General features: G+C 48.2%; 1 pseudogene; it reads left to right on the top strand.

Annotated features, from left to right (window-relative positions):
• Positions 1–888: 888 nt before the first annotated feature.
• LOC122968114 lies at positions 889–5,072 on the top strand (annotated as a pseudogene).
• Positions 5,073–9,440: the final 4,368 nt, after the last annotated feature.

The raw sequence follows: 9,440 nt of genomic DNA, 5'->3' as shown, positions 1-9,440 counted from the left end.
GGATGGTGAACAAAACCCCAGAGAATATTTGGATAAATGTAAAGATATGTGGACCCAACAGACAGGATGTCACCCAGGTAAACCAGGAGTTCAGCAGGAGTGGTATCGACGGGCGATATTAGAAGGAATTCCTGAGACAGTAAAAAGCGCCATGAAAGATAACCCTGACATGGCGGGGTGCGACTCCCACACCTGGGAGAAACATCTCATACATCATTTGACCAGAGCGCTAGACAAAGTTCAGGAAGAGAAGGCCACCATTAAAGATCTGCAGTCCCAGCTCCTTAAGCTTCAGCTAGGGGAGGCCAGACAGAAAGTTAACGAGGCAAAAAAGAAGGATGTGAAAAATAACAAGGTTATGGTGACAGCGGCCACGTCAGACACACCTGATCTCCTCCCTATTCCACCGTGGGAAAGAGAACCAACACGTAGGGAAAGAGAAGGGCGGGACCCGCCACCTAATTGGCTCTCCTCTGTGATGTATCAGGGGGGATATGGACGGGGGTCGAGCAGGGGACGCGGGGGTTTCGGGAGAGGCGGATTCAGCGGCGGCCCGTGCCAACAGAGGGAGGAGGGATGCTACATCTGTGGGGACCCCAATCATTGGTGCAAATCATGTCCCCTCAAACAAGGATGGCAGTCCGGTGGACCACACCCTCCACAGGGACCCCCTAGAGGCAGGGGATACCAAGGTCCAACTGGGTCTGGGCGAGATGGCCCAGCAAGGCAGATGGCCGTCGCCAGGGGAAGAGACCCATGGGATGGTTGGGTCAACCAGGATTGACACACCCCACAAGAAGACCTGAACAGCACGGTCACGGCGGAACCGATGCTGCTCGTCCGGGTCGAACGACAAGATCTGCCATTCCTGGTCGACACAGGGGCCACATGCTCCACCATGAACACTTCCAGACCAGGAACATTATCGGACAAGACAACAACTGTCATGGGTTTTTCTGGGGAATCACAGACTCTGCCATACACCAAACCCCTCACCACGACAGTGGGGAGACAGACTGTAAAACACCCATTTGTATTCTCTCTCCCACTGTGCCTGTCAACTTACTGGGGAGAGATCTGCTCATCAAACTTGGTGCCTCCATTCTCTGCAGCCCGGATGGGCTGAGGGTCACACTGCCGGATGGCATGACACTGCATTGCAATGCAGGAACAGGACAGGGGCAATATCTCATAAGCCCTGTAGAGGAGCAACAAGCCGAGATTTATTGGGGACGGCTACTCCCCGACACACCTGAACACAAAGGCATCCTCTCTGCCTTCATGGCGTGGAAACCCTGGATCGCTTCTCTTGAGCCTTACGTGCCTCCCCTCGACCCCCCACATGTCACCCTGTTCTATGACAGAAACCAGACAGAATGGTACCAAGAACAATTTCAGGAGCAGTTAGCAGGACAGGAATGTCAAATAGACACTTTTGATTTGTATATAGCGCCAGAGGGTGTAGCTGCAGCAGTGCACCTCAATGCGGAGCAGAAGCCATGGTACAGGATGGATGATGAAGCCGTTCCACACGTCTCTCTAGCGCTTCACCCTGAACATGAGGCTAGGGAGCTGGGGGGCATGGTCAAAAGAGCTGTGCAGTCTACAGATTGGCAGAACACCCAAATACCCTTGGTTAGTTTTTCACAATCTAGCAACACATACAGTATAAAAGTCACCGCTGTCGATCATTGTCTGTTAGAGGCGACGCAAATCTCTAGACATCATGGCAGGGAAAGAACAGACCATCCGGATGCGGCAGGTGTAATTGAAGCCATGCCATCACACTTGTGGGCTCAGTGGCCAACGGATGTTGGGTTTGTGAGTTGTCAACCTATCACATTCTCTGTTAAAACACTCAAACCTATCTGGATTAACCAATACCCCCATAAACCACAAGCTGAGGAGGGCATTGCTGATACCATAAAAGGATTATGGTCCCAGGGAGTGTTAGAGCTCTCCTCCTCAGAGTGGAACACTCCAATTCTGCCAGTTGAAAAGAAAGGGACAGGTAAATACCGTATGGCGCATGACCTCAGAGCAATCAATAACATCCTGTTGACACCGACCGTCCCAGTACCTAACCTCTATGTCGCTTTAACTAACCTGTCCCCTGAACACTCCTGGTTCACCTGCATCGACTTAGGTAATGCGTTCTTTTGTCTTCCCCTAGCTGAGGAATGTAGAGACATTTTCTTGTTCACGTACAAAGGACAACAGCTCAGGTACACCAGATTACCACAGGGGTTCGCTCTCTCGCCTGGTTTGTTTAATCAGGTGCTCAAAGACGTATTACTCACCTGTCCACTGCCGGAAAGTGTAACACTCGTGCAGTACGTTGACGACCTCCTGTTAACCGCACCAACCGCCCTCTCCTGTTTGGAGGCCACGCGTGTATTGCTTCTTCATTTGGCACAGCATGGGTTCAAAGTCAGTAGAGCTAAACTACAGGTGGTCAGGAAACAGGTCTCTTTCTTAGGCCGAGTTATTTCACAACAGGGTGCAGGCCTGTCACCCTCGCATCGTGCCAACATACTTCACCACCCACAGCCTCGTACAGTCAAAGACATGCTGTCGTTCCTTGGTCTGACTGGATACAGCAGAAATTACATCCCAAATTACACAGGGCTTACGCAGCCCTTGCGAAACACTATAAAAGAGGCTGGGATGCGTAACCTCTCAGCTCACATAAATTGGACATTGGAAGCTGAAAAAGCATTCATCAACCTCAAACAGTCTCTAGCAGCTGCAACAGATTTGGCGACACCAGATTACACTGCACCATTCCATTTGGATGTTTCTGGAACAGGGAAAGTTGTAAACGGCGTCCTGTTCCAGAAAAAAGGGGGAGGTAGACAGGTATTAATGTACGCAAGTGTCATGCTAGACAACATGGAACAAAGACATCCCACATGCACACAATACGCGGCCGGATTGGCAAAACTGATTCAAAAGACAGCTCACATAGTGATGGGACACGGTCTACAAGTACTGACAACACATGACGTAGTAGCATACGTCAATTCACAAGCATTCACCCTCACAGCGCTGCACCAGCAAAAACTAAGCAGAATACTCGACGCCCCAAACATCACGTACACTCATGAAGGCATCAATATGGCAGACAGAATAGGGACTGGAGAACCACACAGGTGTACAGAGAGGGTCTGGGTAGAGCTTAAACCTAGAACAGACCTGCAGGCGGAAGCCATAGAAGGGGGAAGGAACTACTACACAGACGGGTGTTGTTATAAAGATGAAAAAGAGGGACTCAAAGCAGCGTACGCGGTAGTGGAGGAGCAGGAAGGAGGGTTTCAGGTGAGAGTAGCAGGGAGGCTGCAAGGACAACAGTCAGCACAAAGAGCAGAAATTAGCGCTGATCGAAGCTCTGAAAGCAGGGGAGGGAGACATTGTAAATATTTATACAGATTCAGCATATGCAACAGGAGCTGTGCATGTAGAACTAGGACAGTGGCTGAGAGCAGGGTTCCTGACAGCCACTAACAAACCAATAAAGCATGAAGAAGAGATGAGAGAACTAGTGGAAGCCTTAATGTTACCATCTCAGGTGGCGGTGATCAAGTGCAAAGGCCATGACACCAGTAGAAGCCAGGTAGCACGAGGAAACGCATCAGCAGACAGGGCTGCAAAGGAGGCCGCGGGATATACTGACAGGGCAATGTTAGTAAGAACAGAAGACGAGGAAAGGTTAGACATGAGCCTAGAAAATGTCTCCAAGATGCAGAGGCAAGCCTCGCCACAAGAGAAAATTATGTGGGAAGCGAGGGGGGCGGTAGAGAAAGATGGGGTATGGAGAAGCACTGACGGAAGGTTAATTCTGCCCCCCGGTATGAGGAGCACCGCCCTAGAGGAAGCCCATGGGGTAGGTCATGTAGGAGTAGCTCAGATGATGAGAAATCTGAAACAGTGGTGGCACCCATTCATGAAGGAAATGGCAAAAGAAATGATACAGACATGCGAAGTGTGTAGCAGACACAACCCCAGAACCACCATTAAACCAGAAGCAGGAAGGTACCCTCTGATTACTCAGGCAGGTAAAGAGATCGTTATCGACTATACAGACATGATTGAAGCGCACAAAGGCTATCGGTATGTACTCGTGTGTGGACGCTTATACAGGTTGGCCAGAGGCAATTCCCACAAAAAGAGAGGACAGCCAATCAGTAGTGCAGTTCTTGATCAATCAATACATACCAAGACACGGGTTTCCCGAAAAGATAAGATCCGATAATGGGACCCACTTCAAAAACCAAGACCTACAAAAGGTAGAAAGACTGCTGGGGCTAAAACACGCTTTCGGTACGGTCTACCACCCCCCGTCTCAGGGAAAGGTAGAGCGAATGAATCGGACTGTAAAAACACGGTTGGCCAAAATATGTGAACAGACAAAACTCAACTGGGTTGATGCCCTGCCACTAGCCTTAATGTCCATCAGAGCATCAGTTAACCAGGGGACGGGACACACACCATTTGAGCTACAGACCGGTAGGATGTTTCCAGGTCCTGGGGAGAGAATGATAGGAGTAGCAGAAACTGAGAACATGATACCTGCCAGGGCCTACTTTTATGATCTCCAAGCTTTGCTTTCAGAATACTCCACCCAGGCCCTTCGGAGGCATCGGGGCCAAGAGAGAGCAGAAGTGGTGCCCACAGCCGACTGGGTTCGTTTGAGAGTCATCAAGCGGAAGTGGTCAGAGCCGAGGTGGACTGGCCCATATCGAGTCAGAGAGAGAACATCCCACGCGGTCCGCTTGCAAGGTAAAGGAGACACCTGGTTCCACTGGAGCCAGTGCACAGCAGCAGAGGAGCCTAGGAGGTCACAGAGACAGGTCCAGGGGGACCTGTTGAACCAGAGCTCAGGACCGGCTGGTCCTGAGACCGAGCTTTCCAAGAAAGGGGCAGAATAATCCCCTGGAAAGCTCATTGGGGACGTAGGGCAGTCTACCCCTATGTCCTGAAGAGGAGAGATCACGCACCCTCCAACCAACGATAGGAAAAAGAACTATATGCAGCTTGTACCAAGACGAGTGACAGAAAGAGCCCTGACCATAACAAACTACCAGGAAAAGTTTGAAACGGCCAGAGACATTCCCCCCCCCCCCAACACCTTTACATCTTCATTTGATTTATCAGTACTATCATCATTTAGGCCTCCCCTTCCTTAACCCTTTATCAAGTGGAGAAGTCCCGGGAGCATATCGATTGGACGAGATCAAATGGTGCAAAGAAGTTGCCACATTTAGTGTGGGAAGTCTAATGCTAAATGCTGTCACGATCCTGTGCGACACAGAAGTGACAGGGTTCTTAGTTGGGTCAAATAGAAACGAGGGGCTTCCCCCAAGGATAGTCTCAGCAACACTTAGCTTTTGGTGCATCTGGCACAAAGCGAGGGTGATCTGCTCAAATTGGCCAGTGGAGCAGGTAGAGGAATTGTTCTGTAATAGATTTAGCGCTACTGTGTTTCATTCACAGCCACAGCTGGGCACGTTCATCATACGGTTAAGACCAGAAGGGGGTAAAGCGGTGGCGGTCCGCAAAGGAAGTTGGAATGAATGAGTGTGCTTTGAATTTGCTTATTATTGCTTGGAGTATTGTGTGTGTTGTGTTTTTGGGAGCGATCATTCATAGCTGGTACAGGTTTGCCGCTTATAAGTAAAAAAGAATAACCAGATAAAATGCAAATGTATGGGAAGTGGAGTTTTTTAGCAGTGGTGGCCACGGCATCGGTACTGATAGTTGCAGGCGTCAATTTGTGGGAAAAACACCAGGACTCCGCGACCGAAAAAGAGAAAATAAATGTTAAATCAGACTATTGCTTGAAGCGTTATGGAGGCATAGAGCTGGATTATGTCGAAGGTGAATCCACCACGTATCAGTTTGATCTGTGTGACGTTATGGCATGCAAAGGTAAGGACACTTCATGGAGGGGATATGACGTGTATGTTTGTGCCACGCCAGTAGTACAGGCGGATTGCGCGGCGCAGAGACCACCATGCGGATGGACAGGGTGCATGAGTTTTTGCTCGAACTGGGGCCAGGTGGTAGGGTATTCAGGGCGCTGGGATCCACAGTACACGTATGGGCCTAAAGATAAAGCAAAGTTGATTAGCCTAACCAGGGGTCAACTGAATAACGACGGCAAAGGCGCTAACCCCTTATTACTCACGATACAACAGCTCACAGGAGGATTCTTTACAGATGGTCACTCTAGCTCGCGGGTGTTGTACCTGATGTTAGGAGTGGAGGTGGCAGGCAGCGACCCACAGACACCCATAAAGGTCAATTTCTTGCAACCCACAACTAACCTACCTCACGTAGCTGTCACCCCCACTCCAGGGACTATCTTACCTTTCCCCGCCGAGAAAATCAAAGATCAGGCAGTAGTGCAGACCGACTACCAAAGACTATCGCCCCTAGACGTTATTCAAATGGCAACGGGATACACCGACGAAAATTTATGTTTAAAATGGGTAATTCAAAACACCAAAGAACAGATGAATAGCGATTGCGTATCTTGCGCAGCTGCTCGACCTCAACTGGTGACCGCCCCAGCACCACTTCACCCGGAAGACACCTGGGGGTACGAGTGCATGGTAGGACTTACTCGAGCAGCTACGCCACCGAATTGTTCCACCCTCGCGAGCATATATCCGCCCATACATAATCAGACTCAAACAGGACCGTTCAAATCCCAGAAGGGCGACGGGGGATACACATGCTTCAATTTCTCGGCAACGAACCCTTCGTACCAGCTGGGAAAAATCCCTGCCGACTGGTGCAACCATACCAAAGACGGTTCCAAAATAGGACAGTGGGCACGTAGTGGACTTTATTACTATTGTGGATCTCAACGTCTTCTGGCAAGAGTACCCTCACAAAGTAGCGGAGGGTGCGCGATGGTTCATTTGCGTTCACCACTGATCATGATAGGACAGAAACGGGTTCCTGCGTTCCCTCGGGCCGAAATTTCGAGTACCCTGACTCTTAGGAGGCGTCGGCACCTTATGAAACGAAGCACAAGTATGGCAGAACATTTCGATCTCTCCTCGGGTTCGCCGACATACATGGACGCGATAGGAGTCCCCAGGGGAGTGCCCAATGAGTATAAATTGGCCGACCAAATCAAAGCCGGATTCGAAAACATGCCCATAATAGGCGCTCTGTTCCCCGTCACTCCCAATAAGAACGTGGACCGCATAAATTATGTTCATTACAATGTTCTCAGATTGGCTAACCTCACTCGTGACGCCGTAGAAGGTCTGGCCGAACAATTGGCACCAACTTCATTAATGGCAGTGCAAAATCGTATGGCACTAGACATGGTCTTGGCAGAAAAAGGGGGCGTGTGTTCTATGTTCGGAGATATGTGTTGTACTTTCATCCCTAATAACACTGCTCCAGATGGGAAAGTAACTAAAGCGTTGGAAGGATTGCGAACCCTCTCGGACACCATGCACGAGCACTCAGGGATCGATAATCCGTTAGAAGGTTGGATGCAGTCAATTTTCGGTCAGTGGAAGGGTCTGATACTGTCGGTACTGATGTCGTTGGCTACGTTTGTTGCCATCTTGGTCACCTGTGGATGTTGTTGTATACCATGTATTCGCTCGCTCTGTCTGCGTCTCATTACCTCCACCATTGAAGGTAAGGCACCCCCTCCACCGCCTTACCAAATGCCACTCCTTGAGGGGAGTCCCTTGGGGCTAAAAGATTTGGAAGGCCCATATGGGGCAGATGAGTGATCTCTTTAGTAGAGATCAAAAGGGGGAATTGTGAGAGGTAATGAGAAACACACATTGTCTTATTAATCCCAATGCTGATTTAAACTTATGTTAACCAAGTATGTTTTATATGCCTTGTTCAATTCATAAGTGATATAAGCGCGCCTGCCAAGGATGTGGTTAGATAGGTGGATTAAGAGCATATAGAAAACCAGATTGAACCAGACTATGGGGGACAAAAATAACTTTAAGCGTGGGGGGTGAATTGGGGTAAAAAGTGAAGGAAGAAAGCTCCTTTTCCAAGAAATGATAGACAAAGAGCCAATTGGGGTCCAAACAATAGATACACCCAGAAAAGGGGGTGAAAACGAGGTATAAAATGCTCTGGCATGTAGACAAAAGCTCAGAACACAGGGCGCTTTGCCAAATGCAGGTTTTTCTGTAAAGTGTTCTCCGAAGATCTTCGATAAATAAATTCTGCTGCTACAAAGACATTACTCGACTGTGGTTTCGTTCTTCTCACATCAACCAACTCGGGGAGGGTGCCTGAAAGGTTCCCTCAACAGTTTATAATTTAGACAGTGACACATTTAGGTCGTTTTGGCTCCGGCATATTTGATTTGAAATGAAACATTCATTTAAACTAAAGTGCTGACTTTGTTTTAAATACTTTTGTGTTCACCTTTATATTGGGTAAACAGTTAAGCAACTGTAGTAAATGGAGCCGGGGAGTTTTTTATGACCCAGCAGTGGGATGTTCTCAACTGGCATCATTTACCTGACCTCAGTCCAGCTGAGCAAGTGTGTCAGTCACCAAAAATATACTGATTTGGCAGAGAATCACCAGGGGAGATATTTCAATCAGTAGAGACAAGTGAATGAAGCAAAAAGAATTGTTTATTATACTGATGATACTGATGATTAAGTTGAGGATTTTGAATCGAGGGACATCAGTAGTGAGTAACAGCAAGATAAATTCCCCCCCCCCCCCCCATGGAGTCCAGACTCTGGTGGTGGTGGTGGCTGATGACTTCTGAGACTGATAAGGCTGATGAGGTTGATGAAGTGATGCACTGATACATACATACAAAACGGCAGCATGAAAGCACTAAGGCAGAGAGGGAGAACAGCTGCAAGATGATCAGCTGACACTGAAGGTGTGTCACCATGCTATCATTTAGATGTGACCAGCTGATGTGAACAGCTGATGTCTCAATTGATGGCCCCAGGCAATGACAACAAGGAAATTATGAGTGAGCATGGTGAGGGATGGGAATGATAGATGGTTTGAGATATAAAACTACAGACCTGAACATGCAAAAGACTTGCTGGTGGAATTTGCTTTCGGTACAGCATGGTGAGTAAGCTGAATTCAACAGTGTCAGTAACATCAAACATAACAGATATCAATATCATATCAGACGTATGACTAGCACAACAGACAATATTCATAAATTAACAAACAAAATTCACAGACAATGTTTACAGGATTGACAAATCTCTCTAACTTTACTACGAAGACTGGTTTTCACAGTGAAACATACACTCACCAAGCACTTTATTAGGAACACCTGTGCAATGCAATCTAATGTCATCCCATGGAACAGATCTGCCATAATAACTTCCACAATGCCTATACATATTTTGTCCACCCTGAGGGGCTCAACGAAATATTAGGAACTCTTTTCAATATAATGC

Source organism: Thunnus albacares, chromosome 2 (assembly GCF_914725855.1).
Source record: "Thunnus albacares chromosome 2, fThuAlb1.1, whole genome shotgun sequence".
NCBI classification, from domain to species: domain Eukaryota; kingdom Metazoa; phylum Chordata; class Actinopteri; order Scombriformes; family Scombridae; genus Thunnus; species Thunnus albacares.
The sequence above is the reverse complement of the archived record's forward strand: the minus strand, read 5'-3'. Positions and strand labels throughout refer to the sequence as shown.